We start from the raw sequence: 13,954 nt of genomic DNA on the forward strand, positions 1-13,954 counted from the left end.
TTAAATTAGGAAAACCATTAAATTTATTTTACATTAAAGCTGTATTATATGCTTTAGATGACTGTCAAAGTTTATATCTAATATTATAAACTTTTTATTATAGTTATCTACATGCAAGAGGTGACTAATATGAGGTTTTCAAAGATTAATATATTTACTAAAATTCAGAAGATAATAAGAGGCAAACCTAGGAGGTGGGTGTAAGTCTTTGGCTTTTAATGAGTTTAAGATGAATGCAGTATGCTCCATGTTGATTGGATGAGCATATTCTCTTGAAATTTAATAAATGTAAAAAAATCTTAAAATGTTAAACTCTTAAACAATTGCCAACATATTTGCTATTTCTATTCATTTTGAAATGTTAAATGTTTCATATATTAAGACTTTTCATTTCTCCCAAATTCATCTTAAATTAAAGATATAATTATCATCATTTTAATTTTATGTTTAAGGCTCATTTCTTCAATACTAGGTTAAAATAAAATTGCAATTTATATCTCCTTCCCATTTTCCTCATTTTAAACCATCAAATATACCCTTTACCACTTTCCTTCAAATTCCTGGACTTTTTTCACACTATCATTATATGTGTATATAACTATCCAACATATATGTATTTGCTTATATCTAAATTTAACCTTATCAGTCAGTATAAAGTTACTTGTGTTTATGTTCTGAGGCCTGACATTTTTCCACTGGATAACAAATTGATATGTTCTCACCTGGGGAAGACTTTTTTCCTACTCCCAGGTTTTCTCTGTGAACTCTAATTCTTTTCGTAGGATTAAGTACTCAAAGGTGATTTTTTTATGCATACACTTTAGTGTATACACTGGTGTCATCCTTGTTCAACTTATTTGAGAAGTCATGATGGTGAGACCTTATGGGTATAGCTTCTAATATCACTACGAGATACAATCTAACAGTAAATCCTCTGATATTCTGTCTTTTACAATCTTTCTTTTTTTTCTTCTTCTTCTTCTGCAGTGTTCTCTGAGCCTAAGGAATGGGAGTGTGTTTTGGATGACTAATCATGTTCGAATCGGAGACACCAAGCTCAAAAATACCTGAATAACTCTCACTCAGGACTAGCTTTTATGGTACCAAAAGCACTTTTGCAGTTACTAAATGAAAGAACAGTCCTACCCACCTAAGACACCAATGAAATGCATTGGTATACAGCCCTAAGGAGAGGAGTGGCACATGCACTTTGGAGGTAACCAAGTTTTCTAATTAGATTTAAGCCCAGTCAACATGAGGTGAACCATGAATGACATTGGAAACCTAGCTAGCTACTCAGTACAATGGAAGGTTATTGGAGAATATTCTACAACTTTATTAAAACATAATAATCCCTAATAACAATATATAAACATCTGTCCTTACACTGATAGATAAGTTCAGTCTTCACTTCTCATCAAGGAAATTTCTTTTTGAAGTAGTCTGATCAAATACAGAAAATCCCAAGCAATCAATATGCATATAGGAATTATAATTTTTATTTTATCTAGTGAAACAAATGAATATCTAAAGTGTAGATTTGGGGCAAAGAAAATGTTTACTCATGCGTTAAAATTTTAGTGATCTGACATTAATTATTTTAAAATTTCTGAGCCTCAAAATCTTTGATGACTTGTAAGTTATAAGTAACTATTATTTTGGAGACATGTTGTTGAACTACATAATGACAAGTCACCTGCTTTTAAAATGAAACGTGTCATTGTTTCCATACATCCTCTATTCTTTTAGTTTGTTTTTCATACAAAATTCTCTGTATAGCTCTGTTCATTCAGGAACTCTCTTTCAATACACATCTGACCTTCAACTCAAAGATCTACCTGCCTGTGCCTCCTTAATGCTGGGAGTATTTCATCCCTTATAATTAAATGCTGCTGTTAATATAAAGGACAATAGTGTTGCAAAATTACTGTAATGGTTCTACAAATAAAAATAAATTTATATAATATAGATATTTTATTACTATATAGCAGAAAAGTCATGGCAAATTCTAACTTCACAGTAACTGCATATTAAATATTTTTAAATTCATCAGTTATCTTCATTGTTATCTTCATCTTGAGTTAGATTCTCTAGTTATCATTTTTATCAAAGAAAGCAAGGCAAAAAGTACTTGAATAGTTTATGTAGAATTACTCTGTGTATTAATGTTAAAAAAGAACAATGCTGATTTCAACCCAGAAAATTTGTCTTAGAATCCATGACTTAATTAAGGACCATTTGCTTCTGCAGGGTACTATGAGTGAAATCCTTCAAAAGCAAATGATTATTACCTACCAGCATTTTCAAAAGCTTTGGTACTCAAAGAAGCATGGGTGCTAAGTTAAAGGCATATTTTGGAAAATATCTGCATATGAACACTATCCACTTGCAAATACTGAGGAAGATCCTAGTAAATATTCTATATAACTCATGTTGATCATTACTAATATGACTTTTATCTTTAAAATATATTGGAAGCCATCCTCTTCAGAAAGTACTACTGGGGACCAGCTTTGACAAGTATACCACTTACCAGGTTAGGGACATGAGGATTAGAAAAATGTTAAGTAGGAGAAACAGAAATAAGAGTCACTATGACATAGCATAGTAACAGAAAGTAACTCAGCAAGTACTGAATGATGAACTCACCTGTATTTATTTTCCCTAAGCTTTTATACTAAAACACAAAAAGGTGACAAAAGACTGCTTTAACATGATACAACTAGAATAGTTACTTACTTTAATACTTTGAGTCATCAAATCATTAATTGTTGCAAAAAAACATTCTATTGTTAAGGCAGTAAACCTATCATAGTATCCTGAAGGCAGACACTCCCTAGGTAAAACCTTTTAATTAAAAAAAAAGGAGCAGAAGTAAGCTAGAATTCTCCAACCTTTAGTCAAGGTGGAGTGGATTTTCCTTAAAGGGCCATCTTAAATGTCCAAAACACCAAGTACCCACACCCTAGGTCAGGGTATATAGACACACTTGTCAATAACTTTGAAACTGTACCCAGTGAAATCCCATATCACCGTGCATTCAGAAATACAGATCTAGTTTACATCTCCACCAAACACTTCATCATAAATTTCTTAATAATCTTATATTTTTATTTTAAATAATTTTGCTTTTATGTTTTTTGAAAATGTAATTTCAGCCTATCTTCCCTTCACCATCCTCTATCCCTACACTCTCAAGTCCTCTCTCCACTTATTCCATGCATTCCTCATAGTCAATAACCTCTTCCTCTTATAATTTTAGTTATTATATAAACATGTATAAACATATATGTATAAAAAATAAATACAACATTCTGAATTGGTTTTATTTTTTGTATGTATTTGGTTTCAAGTTTGACTTCTTTTTACTAAATAGTTGATTAGTAGTAGCTCAACTCTTGGAGAGAATACATTTTGACTGCAGTGATTGGTTGCCTATAGTGCTTTGTGTAAGGCATGTGAAATATTTATGGCATAATGACCCTGGCAGGTCCCCTGGTGGGTAGGAGACTGTGCTCAGGTTGGAGACAAAGAGATACACCATGTAGAGAGAGCTTGGGTATAGAGTTTATTTTGTAGGTATTGGAAAAGGGATTATAGATGGAAGAGATAGTTAGAGGGAGAGAGAGAGAGAGAAAGAGAGAGAGAATAGTGTAATGGTATAATGTACATACATCAAATAGTGAAAGAGGAATGCTTGAGTTCCCTCAGTATTGTCCTGTCAGTAGGAAAACATAACTGCATAGGAGCTACCATGCCCAAATTGTACAAAAGCAATGGTTTAACATATGAGTTGAATTCATGTCTGTTTGAATTGGAATATGTTACACAATACAAAGATTAATGGCAAAACTCATACATAATTTCAATTTGTCTTTTATTATCATTTCATTAACTAGACAATAAAACATACAACTGTCAGTAGAGAGAAGAAAAAGTCATAACAGTCCATCTCCAAAAATGTATATTTAATTTTTGATCACTTTTGCATTGTCCTAGAACCCACAAATTATTAGATGTTGAGCAGTTCCACAATGCTCAGCATGCAAAGACTAGATCAAAAAGAAACCATAGAGAATAATCACCTTAATGCAGTTCAATTGAAAGAGGGTTTGTATGGATGAGAATTTTCATAAAAACAACAAATCAGAATTATTTATTTATTTGTCCATATATTTTTACTTAACAAAAGGTGGATGTCTTTTATTTAGGAAATTAAATCACTTCAGTAAAACTTAAAATATTTATGAAGTTGGATTCTGATTTTTATGTCTTGCTTTATTTTTATATTATAATTTAATTACATTTCTCCTTTCTGTTTCATCTCTCCAAACCCACTCATATACCCCTTCCTCGCTCTTTTGAATTTTCAGTTATTATTATTTAAGCTATCCTTTCAACCTTTAAAAGATACATACATGTAATCTATATGGAAAGGATAGTTTATATTTAGGAATATATTTATTTCAAAATGTATACTTGTGTGTGTACATATGCAAAGCAGAATTTTATCATAATAGGCATTCTAATAAGAACACAACTTAAAGGATTTAGAAAGCAATGAGTCACAGTTATGCTCTAGACACCTCACTAAATTTTAATAAGGCTTTTGCTGTTGCTTAACTCTATGATTGTGACTGTGCTCAATCAATGCATTTGTCATAGGCATGTAAAGTTAATTATTTTTCTAGTGAAAGACCCTAATTTCTAGGTTTCAGGGTCTGCCAGACTCAATAAGCCACACCAATGGATGCAAACAGCAAGAGGTTCTTTAATGTCAAAGGCGCCAATGGGAAACTCAATACTCCAGCGAGAATGAGCCCCCTTGGTATTCTTCCAGCAAGCATTTATAGGGTCCCAGGGTTACCATAGCAACAGCAGTATCATTGGTCAACTCAAATTAACATATGGGGGGTTGACATCAAGGTGAAAACAAGTTCAACAGGATAAAAACAAGTCTAACAGGACAAAACAAATCTAACAGGATGAAAACAAGTCTAACAGGATGGAAACAGGTCTAACAGGATGGAAACAAGTCCATTTCCTTTTGGTAGAAATGGTCCACAGCACTCACTGATAAGGCTATTGTACAGTAAATTGTCAGTATTCTCTGGTTCAGCATATCTTATTACTGTATAGATTGTGCAGTTACCAAGTTGTCAGAACCTTAAAAACAAAAACAAGTCTAAATTAAGCCAGTTTTTAGCCAGTCTCTGCCTCCTGAACTTTGATACACAAAGGACTAGGTGTTTTTCTCAAGACTGCTCCTGACCCAAAGGGGTCAGACTCTGGCCTCCAGGCAGGTCTGAGGATTCCTGCAAGGGAGTGCAGGCTCCTTCAGATTGTGCTGCCAGGTTCGCTGTGTGATATTCCATCCCGCCCTGCCCCCACCTTGGCCCTTTTGTCCAGGCGGCGTCCCTGGGCTGCCTGGAATCCCTGATCCTGTCCCCTGAACTTCCATCTGGACTGGTGAGTGATTGCAGACCCTGGGACAACCTGCCCTGGAAGAGAGCAGAGACCCCCTCCTCCCAGCTCCCTCTGCAGGCTTGTCTTTGTTTCTCATGTCCCTGCCTCTCCCAAGCCTTCCCTAGTGTTTTCAGGTGTCCTGCTCCTGTACTAAGGCCATCCACCCAAAGGGGTCAGACTCTGGCCTCCAGGCAGGTCTGAGGATTCCTGCAAGGGAGTGTGGGCTTCTTTAGATTGTGACACAAGGAATAGGTCCTCCTCTGGCATTGGGGAGATCCAGCCAGTTTCAGTCACAGCAAAGATTGGTCTAGGACACCAAGCGCCTCCAGGCTCCTTTTGAAGGAAGAGATGGGCAGGCGCTAATACAGGAGCTCCTCCAACAACATGAAAGGCAACATGCTATCACCACAACCCAGACATCCTGAAACAACAAGAATTGAACACCCTACCCCAGAAGATATAGAAGAAACCGACCTTAAACAGTACTTTATGAAAATAATAGAGGACCTTAAACAGGAGGTAAAAAACTGCCATAAAGAAATGGAGATGACAAACAAAAAGGTAGAGGAAATAAATAAATCTCTCAAAGATACCCAACAAAAACAAGAAAAACAAGAAAAAGCAATCAAACAGGTAAGGGAAACAGTACAAGACCTGGTAAATGAAATGGAGGTAATGAAGAAAACACAAGCTGAGGGAAGACTGGAAATGGAAACTCTGAGTAAACGAACAGAAACTTCAGAGACAAGTATTTCCAACCGAATACAAGAGATGGAAGAAAAAATCTCGGACTCTGAAGATACTATAGAGGAAATAAATTCACAGATTAAAGAACTAAACAAATCTAACAAATTCTTTACACAAAACATCCAGGAAATCTAGGACACCATGAAAAGACCAAACCTAAGAATAATTGGTGTAGAAGAAGGAGAAGAATTACAACTCAAAGGCCCAGAAAACATATTCAACAAAATTATAGAAGAAAACTTCCCCAACCTAAAGAAGGATGTTCCTATGAAAGTACAAGAAGCCTATAGAACACCAAATAGACTGGATCAAAAGAAAGCATCTCCACGCCATATAATAATCAAAACACAAAACATACAGAATAAAGAACAGATATTAAGAGCTGCAAAGGAAAAAGGTCAAGTAACATACAAAGGGAAACCTATCAGAATTATACCTGATTTCTCAATGGAAACCATGAAAGCCAGAAGAGCTTGGATAGATGTGCTACATACACTAAGGGAACATGGATGCAAGCCTAGACTACTATACCCAGCAAAGCTTGCATTCATCATTGAAGGAGAAAACAAGATATTCCAAGACAAAAACAGATTTAAACAATACGTAGCCACAAATAAAGCCTTGCAGAAAGTAATAGAAGGAAAATCACAAACCAAGGAGTCCAACAACGCCCACAATAACTCAGGCATCTAGCGACCCTTCACCAGCACAACTAGAAGAAGGGAAACACACAAACTCTACAAAAAAAATAACCGGAATTAACAACCACTGGTCATTAATATCACTTAATATCAATGGACACAATTCACCTATAAAAAGGCACAGGCTAAGAGATTGGATATGAAAACAGGATCCAACATTCTGCTGTTTACAAGAAACACACCTCAACCACAAAGACAGACACCTACTCAGAGTAAAGGGTTGGGAAAAGGTTTATCAAGCAAATGGACCTAAGAAACAAGCCGGTGTGGCCATACTAATTTCCAATAAAGTTGACTTCAAACTAAAATCAACCAGAAGAGATGGAAAGGGACACTATATACTCCCAACAGGAAAAATCCTTCAGAATGAAGTCTCAATCCTGAATATCTATGCCCCTAATATAAAAGCTCCCACTTATGTAAAAGAAACACTTCTAGAACTCAAGGCAGCCATCAAACCACACACATTAATAGTTGGAGACTTCAACACTCCTCTCTCACCAATGGACAGGTCAATCAGACATAAACCTAACAGAGAATTGAAAGACTTAATGGAGGTAATGAACCAAATGGACTTAGCAGACATCTATAGAACACTCCACCCAAATAGGAAAGAATATACCTTCTTCTCTGCAGCTCATGGAACCTTTTCGAAAATTGACCATATACTTGGTAACAAAGCAAACTTCCATAATGACAAAAAATATTAGTAACCACCTGTGTCTTATCGGATCACCATGGATTAAAATTAGACATCAACAACAATGCTACCCCCAGAAAGCCCACAAACTCATGGAAACTGAACAGTCAACTACTGAACCACACCTGGGTCAAGGAAGAAATAAAGAAAGAAATTAAAGTCTTTCTTGAATTTAATGAAAACAAAGACACAACATATTCAAACCTATGGGACACAATGAAAGCAGTGCTAAGAGGAAAGTTCATAGCACTAAGTGCCCACTTAAAGAAAACGGAGAAAGCACTCATTGGTGACTTAACAGCACACCTAAAAGCTCTGGAAAAAAAAGAAGCAGACTCACCTAGGAGAAGTAGAAGCCTGGAAATAATCAAACTGAGGGCAGAAATCAACAAAATAGAAACAGAGAAAACAATCCAAAGAATCAATGAAACAAAAAGCTGGTTCTTGGAGAAAATCAACAAGATTGACAAACCCTTAGCCAAACTAATCAAACGGCAGAGGGAGAACACACAAATTAATAAGATTAGAAATGAAAAGGGGGACATAAGCACAGACACAGAGGAAATTCAGAGAATCATTAGATCTTACTACAAAAGCCTGTATGCCACAAAATGTGTAAATGTAAAAGAAATGGACAGTTTTTTAGATAAATACCATACACCAAAGTTAAACCAGGACCAGGTAAATGCTCTAAATAGTCCTGTTAGTCACGAAGAATTAGAAACTGTCATCAGAAACTGCCCTACCAAAAGGAGCACAGGACCAAATGGTTTCAATGTGGAATTCTTCCAGAACTTCCAAGAAGACCTAATACCTATACTCCTTAAGGTATTTCATAATATAGAAACACAAGAGTCACTGCCAAATTCCTTCTATGAATCTACAGTTACCCTGATACCTAAACCACACAAAGACTCAACCAAGAAAGAGAATTACAGGCCAATCTCACTCATGAACATTGACGCAAAAATCCTCAATAAAATACTGGCAAACAGAATCCAAGAACACATTAGAAAAATTATCCACTACGATCAAGTAGGCTTCATCCCAGAGATGCAGGGCTGGTTCAACATATGAAAATCTATCAATGTAATCCATCACATAAATAAACTGAAGGAAAAAAACCATATGGTCATCTCATTAGATGCTGAAAAAGCATTTGACAAAATTCAGCACCCCTTTATGATAAAGGTCTTGGAGAGATTAGGGATACAAGGGTCATTCCTAAATATAATAAAAACTATTTACAGCAAGCCGACAGCTAACATCAAATTAAACGGAGAGAAACTCAAGGCTATCCCACTAAATTCAGGAACGCGACAATGCTGTCCACTCTCTCCTTATCTCTTCAATATAGTGCTTGAAGTTCTAGCAATAGCAATAAGACAACATAAGGGAATCAAGGGGATTCGATTTGGAAAGGAAGAAGTTAAACTTTCATTATTTGCAGATGATATGATAGTGTACATAAGCGACCCCAAAAACTCCACCAAAGAACTCCTACAGCTGATAAACTCCTTCAGTAACGTGGCAGTCTACAAGATCAACTCCAAAAAATCAGTCGCCCTCCTATACACAAAGGATAAGGAAGCAGAGAGGGAAATCAGAGAAGTATCACCTTTCACAATAGCCACAAATAGCATAAGATATCTGGGTGTAACTCTAACCAAGGAAGTGAAGGAAGGATTTATTTGAGAAGAACTTTAAGTCTTTGAAGAAAGAAATTGAAGAGGATACCAGAAAATGGAAGGATCTCCCCTGCTCGTGGATTGGGAGGATCAACATAGTAAAAATGGCAATTCTACCAAAAGCAATCTATAGATTCAATGCAATCCCAATCAAGGTCCCATTAAAATTCTTCACAGAGATTGAGAGGACAATAATCAACTTTATAAGGAAAAACAAGAAACCCAGGATAGCCAAAAAAAATCTTATACAATACAGGTACTTCTGGAGGCATTACCATCCCTGACTTCAAACTCTATTACAGAGCTACAGTATTGAAAACAGCTTGGTATTGGCATAAAAACAGAGAAGTTGACCAATGGAATCGTATAGACGACCCGGATCTTAAACCACAAAACTACGAACACCTAATTTTTGATAAAGGAGCCAAAAGTACACAATGGAAGAAAAAGGGCATCATTAACAAATGGTGCTGGCATAACTGGATGTAAACCTGTAGAAGAATGAAAGTAGATCCATATCTATCACCATGCACAAAACTCAGGTCCAAGTGGATTAAAAACCTCAATATTAATCTGAACCCATTGAGCTTGATAGAGGAGAAAGTGGGAAGTACTCTACAACAAATGGGCACAGGAAACCGTCTCCTACGCGTAACCCCAGCTGCACAGACATTAAGGGCAACATTGAATAAATGGGACCTCCTGAAGCTGAGCAGCTTCTGTAAAGCAAAGGACATTGTCACTAAGACACAAAGGCAGCCTACTGACTGGGAAAAGATCTTCACCAACCCTGCAACTGACAAAGGTCTGATCTCTAAAATATATAAGGAACTCAAGAGACTAGAAGGTAAAATGCCAATTAACCCAATTAAAAAATGGGGCGCTGAACTGAGCAGAGAATTCTCAACAGAAGAAGTTCGAATGGCCAAAAGACACTTAAGGTCATGCTCAACCTCCCTAACTATCAGGGAAATGCAAATCAAAACAACTTTGAGATATCATCTTACACCTGTCAGATTGGCTAAAATCCAAAACACCAATATTAACCTTTGCTGGAGAGGTTGTGGTGTAAGGGGTACACTCATCCATTGCTGGTGGGAATGCACACTTGTGCAACCACTTTTGAAAGCAGTGTGGCAGTTTTTCAGGAAATTCGGGATCAACCTACCCCAGGACCCAGCAATTCCACTATTGGGAATCTACCCAAGAGATGCCCAATCATACTACAAAAACATTTGCTCATCTATGTTCATAGCAGCAATATTTGTAATAGCCAGATCCTGGAAACAACCTAGATGCCCTTCAGTGGAAGAATGGATGGAGAAACTGTGGAATATATACATGCTAGAATACTACTCAGCGGTAAAAAACAATGACATCTTGAATTTTGCAGGCAAATGGATGGAAATAGAAAACACTATTCTGAGTGAGGTAACCCAGACCCAAAAAGATGAACATGGGATGTACTCACTCATAATAGGTTTCTAGCCATAATTAAAGGACATCGAGCCTATAATTTGGGATCCTTGAGAAGATAATAAGAAGGTGAACTCCCAAAAAAGATATAGTAATCCTCCTGGATATTGGATGTAGACAAGATCGCCAGGCAAAAATTGGGAACTTGAGGGTTGGGTTAGATGCGGCCAAGGGAAGATGGGGAGACAAAAGCATGAATGGGAGAATGGTGGGTGCTCGGAGGAATGGGATGCTTGGGATACAGGAAGGGTGTATATGGGAGCAGGGAAGCATATATTTTAATTTAGGGAGCCACCTGAAGGTTGTCAAGAGACTTGACCCTAGAGGGGTTCCCAGGTTTCCAGGGAGACGCCCCCAGTTAGTACCTTGGGCAGCTGAGGAGAGGGAGCCTGAAAAGGCCAGTTCCTATAGCCATACTGATGAATTTCTTGCATAGCACCATAGAACCTCCACCTGGCAATAGATGAAGAAAATGACAGAGCCCCACATTGGAGCATCGGACTGAGCTCCCAAGGTCCTGATGAGGAGCAGAAGGAGAGAGAACATGAGAAAGAAAGTCAGGAACGTGAGGGGTGCGTTCACTCATGGAGACAGTGGGACAGAACTAATGGGAGATCACCAACTCCAGTTGGAATGGGACTGATGGATCATGCGACCAAACCCATCTCTCTGAATGTGGCCAACAGTGGTGACTGACTGAGAAGCAAAGGACAATGGCGCTGGGCTCTGATTCTTCTGCATGGACGGGCTCTGTGGGAGCCTTCTCAGCTTGGTCGATCACCTTCCTGGACCTGGGGGGACTTGTGAGGACCTTGGTCTTAACATAGAGTAGGGAACCCTGATGGCTCCTTGGCCTGGAGAGGGAGGGAGTGGAGGTATGGGTGGAGGGGAGGGGAGGGAAGGGGAGGAGGAGGGGAGGGAAGGGGGAGGAGGAGGTGGAGTGCATGGGTAGTGAGGGAGGACGGGGCTTGTCCGTTTTTCTTCTGTGCCTTGCCTGTGTGTATCTTGCTTGCTTCCTTTGTGATTAGTAGTGTCCCTTGGCAAGGTGATATTAGAATGCATTTTTAAATATACACCAAATAACACCATCAAAAACCATTAAAAAAGATTTAAAAAAATATTCATTAACTTGAAATTGATATTTTAATTACAAGTTTTCTTTCTATTTGTACCAAAAAAGACTGGCTCCGCCTGCCAACCGGTCACAGATATCCTGTTTTGCCCCCTCAGGCAGATTGCAGCTGGTCTCAGAAGGCTGCTTCTGCTACTCCGTAGGTATCCTGTTTTTTTTCCCTAGGTGATCACAAAAAAAAACTTAAGATGAGTGCCAGGCGGTGGTGGCGCCACGCCTTAATCCAGTAAAAACATCTGGAGGAGAGAGCAAGGCGGATCTCTGTGAGTTCGAGACCAGCCTGGTTTACAAGAGCTAGTTCCAGGACAGGCTCCAAAGCTACAGAGAAACCATGTCTCAAAAAAAGAAAACAAAAAACAAAAAAAAAAAAACAAAACAAAACAAAAAAAAAAAAAAAACAAAAGCAAAAACAAAAACAAAAAGCTTAAGATGGATACTAGGGTTGGGGTCTTTCACTAGTTAATTATTACTTAATGGACTTTTATTGGTGGTTAAGTGAATTAAATATATTTGCATACCTTACATTGAGAACACCTATTCTAACTGTGTTAATGCTTTTTGAGTTATTTAGATTTGGGGTATCATTAAAATTACTTGTATGATGTTTTCATTTATTTGAAAGTTTTCTTTAATAATTTCATTTACAAAACTAAAAAAGCTAAAAATGTGATTATCATTTTTAGCTGTAATTGTTAGCTACTAGTATGAATGTGTTATCTGCCAGAAAGATGTGGATTTAATTAATCTGTTCTCCATGCATTGCTTTTAAGAAGGTGATAAATTACATTTTAGTTGCAGGAATTTTAGGGTGGGGTGGGATGGGGCTAAGGGGAGATGGGGAAAGAAAAGTGTGAAGGGGAAGATGGGGAGAGCTTGGGGGAATAGGATGATTGGGATAAAGGAAGGGTGGATATGGGAGCAGGAAATTATATATCTTAATTAAGGGAGCCATTTTAGGGTTGGCAGAGACTTGACTCTAGAGGGGTTCCCAGGTGTCCAGGGAGATGTTCCCAGCTAGTTCCTTAGGCAGCTGAGGAGAGGGAGCCTGAAGTGGCCCGATCCTATAGCCATAATGATGAATATCTTGCATATCACCATAGAACCTTCATCTGGCGATGGATGGAGATACAGACAGAGCCCCACATTGGAGCGCCGGACTGAGCTCCCAAGGTCCAAATCAGGAGCAGAAGAAGGCAGAACATGAGCAACGAAGTCAGGACATGCGAGGGGGTGCACCCACCCACTGAGATGGTGGGGCTGATCTAATGGGAGCTCACCAAGGCCAGCTGGACTGGGACTGAAAAAGCATGGGATAAAACTGGACTCCCTGAACATGGCGGACAATGAGGGCTGCTGAGAAGTCAAGGACAATGGCACTGGGTTTTGATTCTACTTCATGTACTGACTTTGGAGGGGCCTAGCCTGTTTGGATGCTCACCTTACTAGACCTGGATGGATGGAGGAGGACCGTGGACTTCCTGCAGGGCAGGGAACCCTTACTGCTTTTCGGATTAAATAGGGAGGGGAAGGAGAGTGGGGGGAGAGGGAGAGAAATGGGCCTCTGGGAGGAGGCAGGGAGGAGGTGGAGGAGGTGGAAATTTTTAATAAAATAAATAAATAAATAAATAAATAAATAAATAGAATTTTATGGTAATTATTTTATTCTCAAAACCTGTGAGGTAGGTAGCACCTGTTCATTTGGTTCACTGATAAGCCTGAAGATTTGAAATCATCAGCTCAACTGATCTTATATTTAGAGGAAATTAAGCCTACTAGATCTAACTATAACACTTTATTATGTGTGCCTTAAAAATGGCTAATAATTTCTTCATGAATACAATTTTAAACACCTTTGTTTAGTATACAACTAAGTAGTGTTTTTATTTACATAGTTCTTATTTTCTCTTCTTTCATTCTTGGATTTTTTTTCTTTGATGTAACTTTGGAAGATATATTTTAGTGACAATTCTGTAACATCTTTAAATCTATTAACTACCTTCTGGTAATATTCAATATTTATATAATAAAAATAAATATATAAATA

The sequence above is a fragment of the Arvicola amphibius genome, chromosome 5 (genome assembly GCF_903992535.2).
Source record: "Arvicola amphibius chromosome 5, mArvAmp1.2, whole genome shotgun sequence".
NCBI classification, from domain to species: Eukaryota; Metazoa; Chordata; class Mammalia; order Rodentia; family Cricetidae; genus Arvicola; species Arvicola amphibius.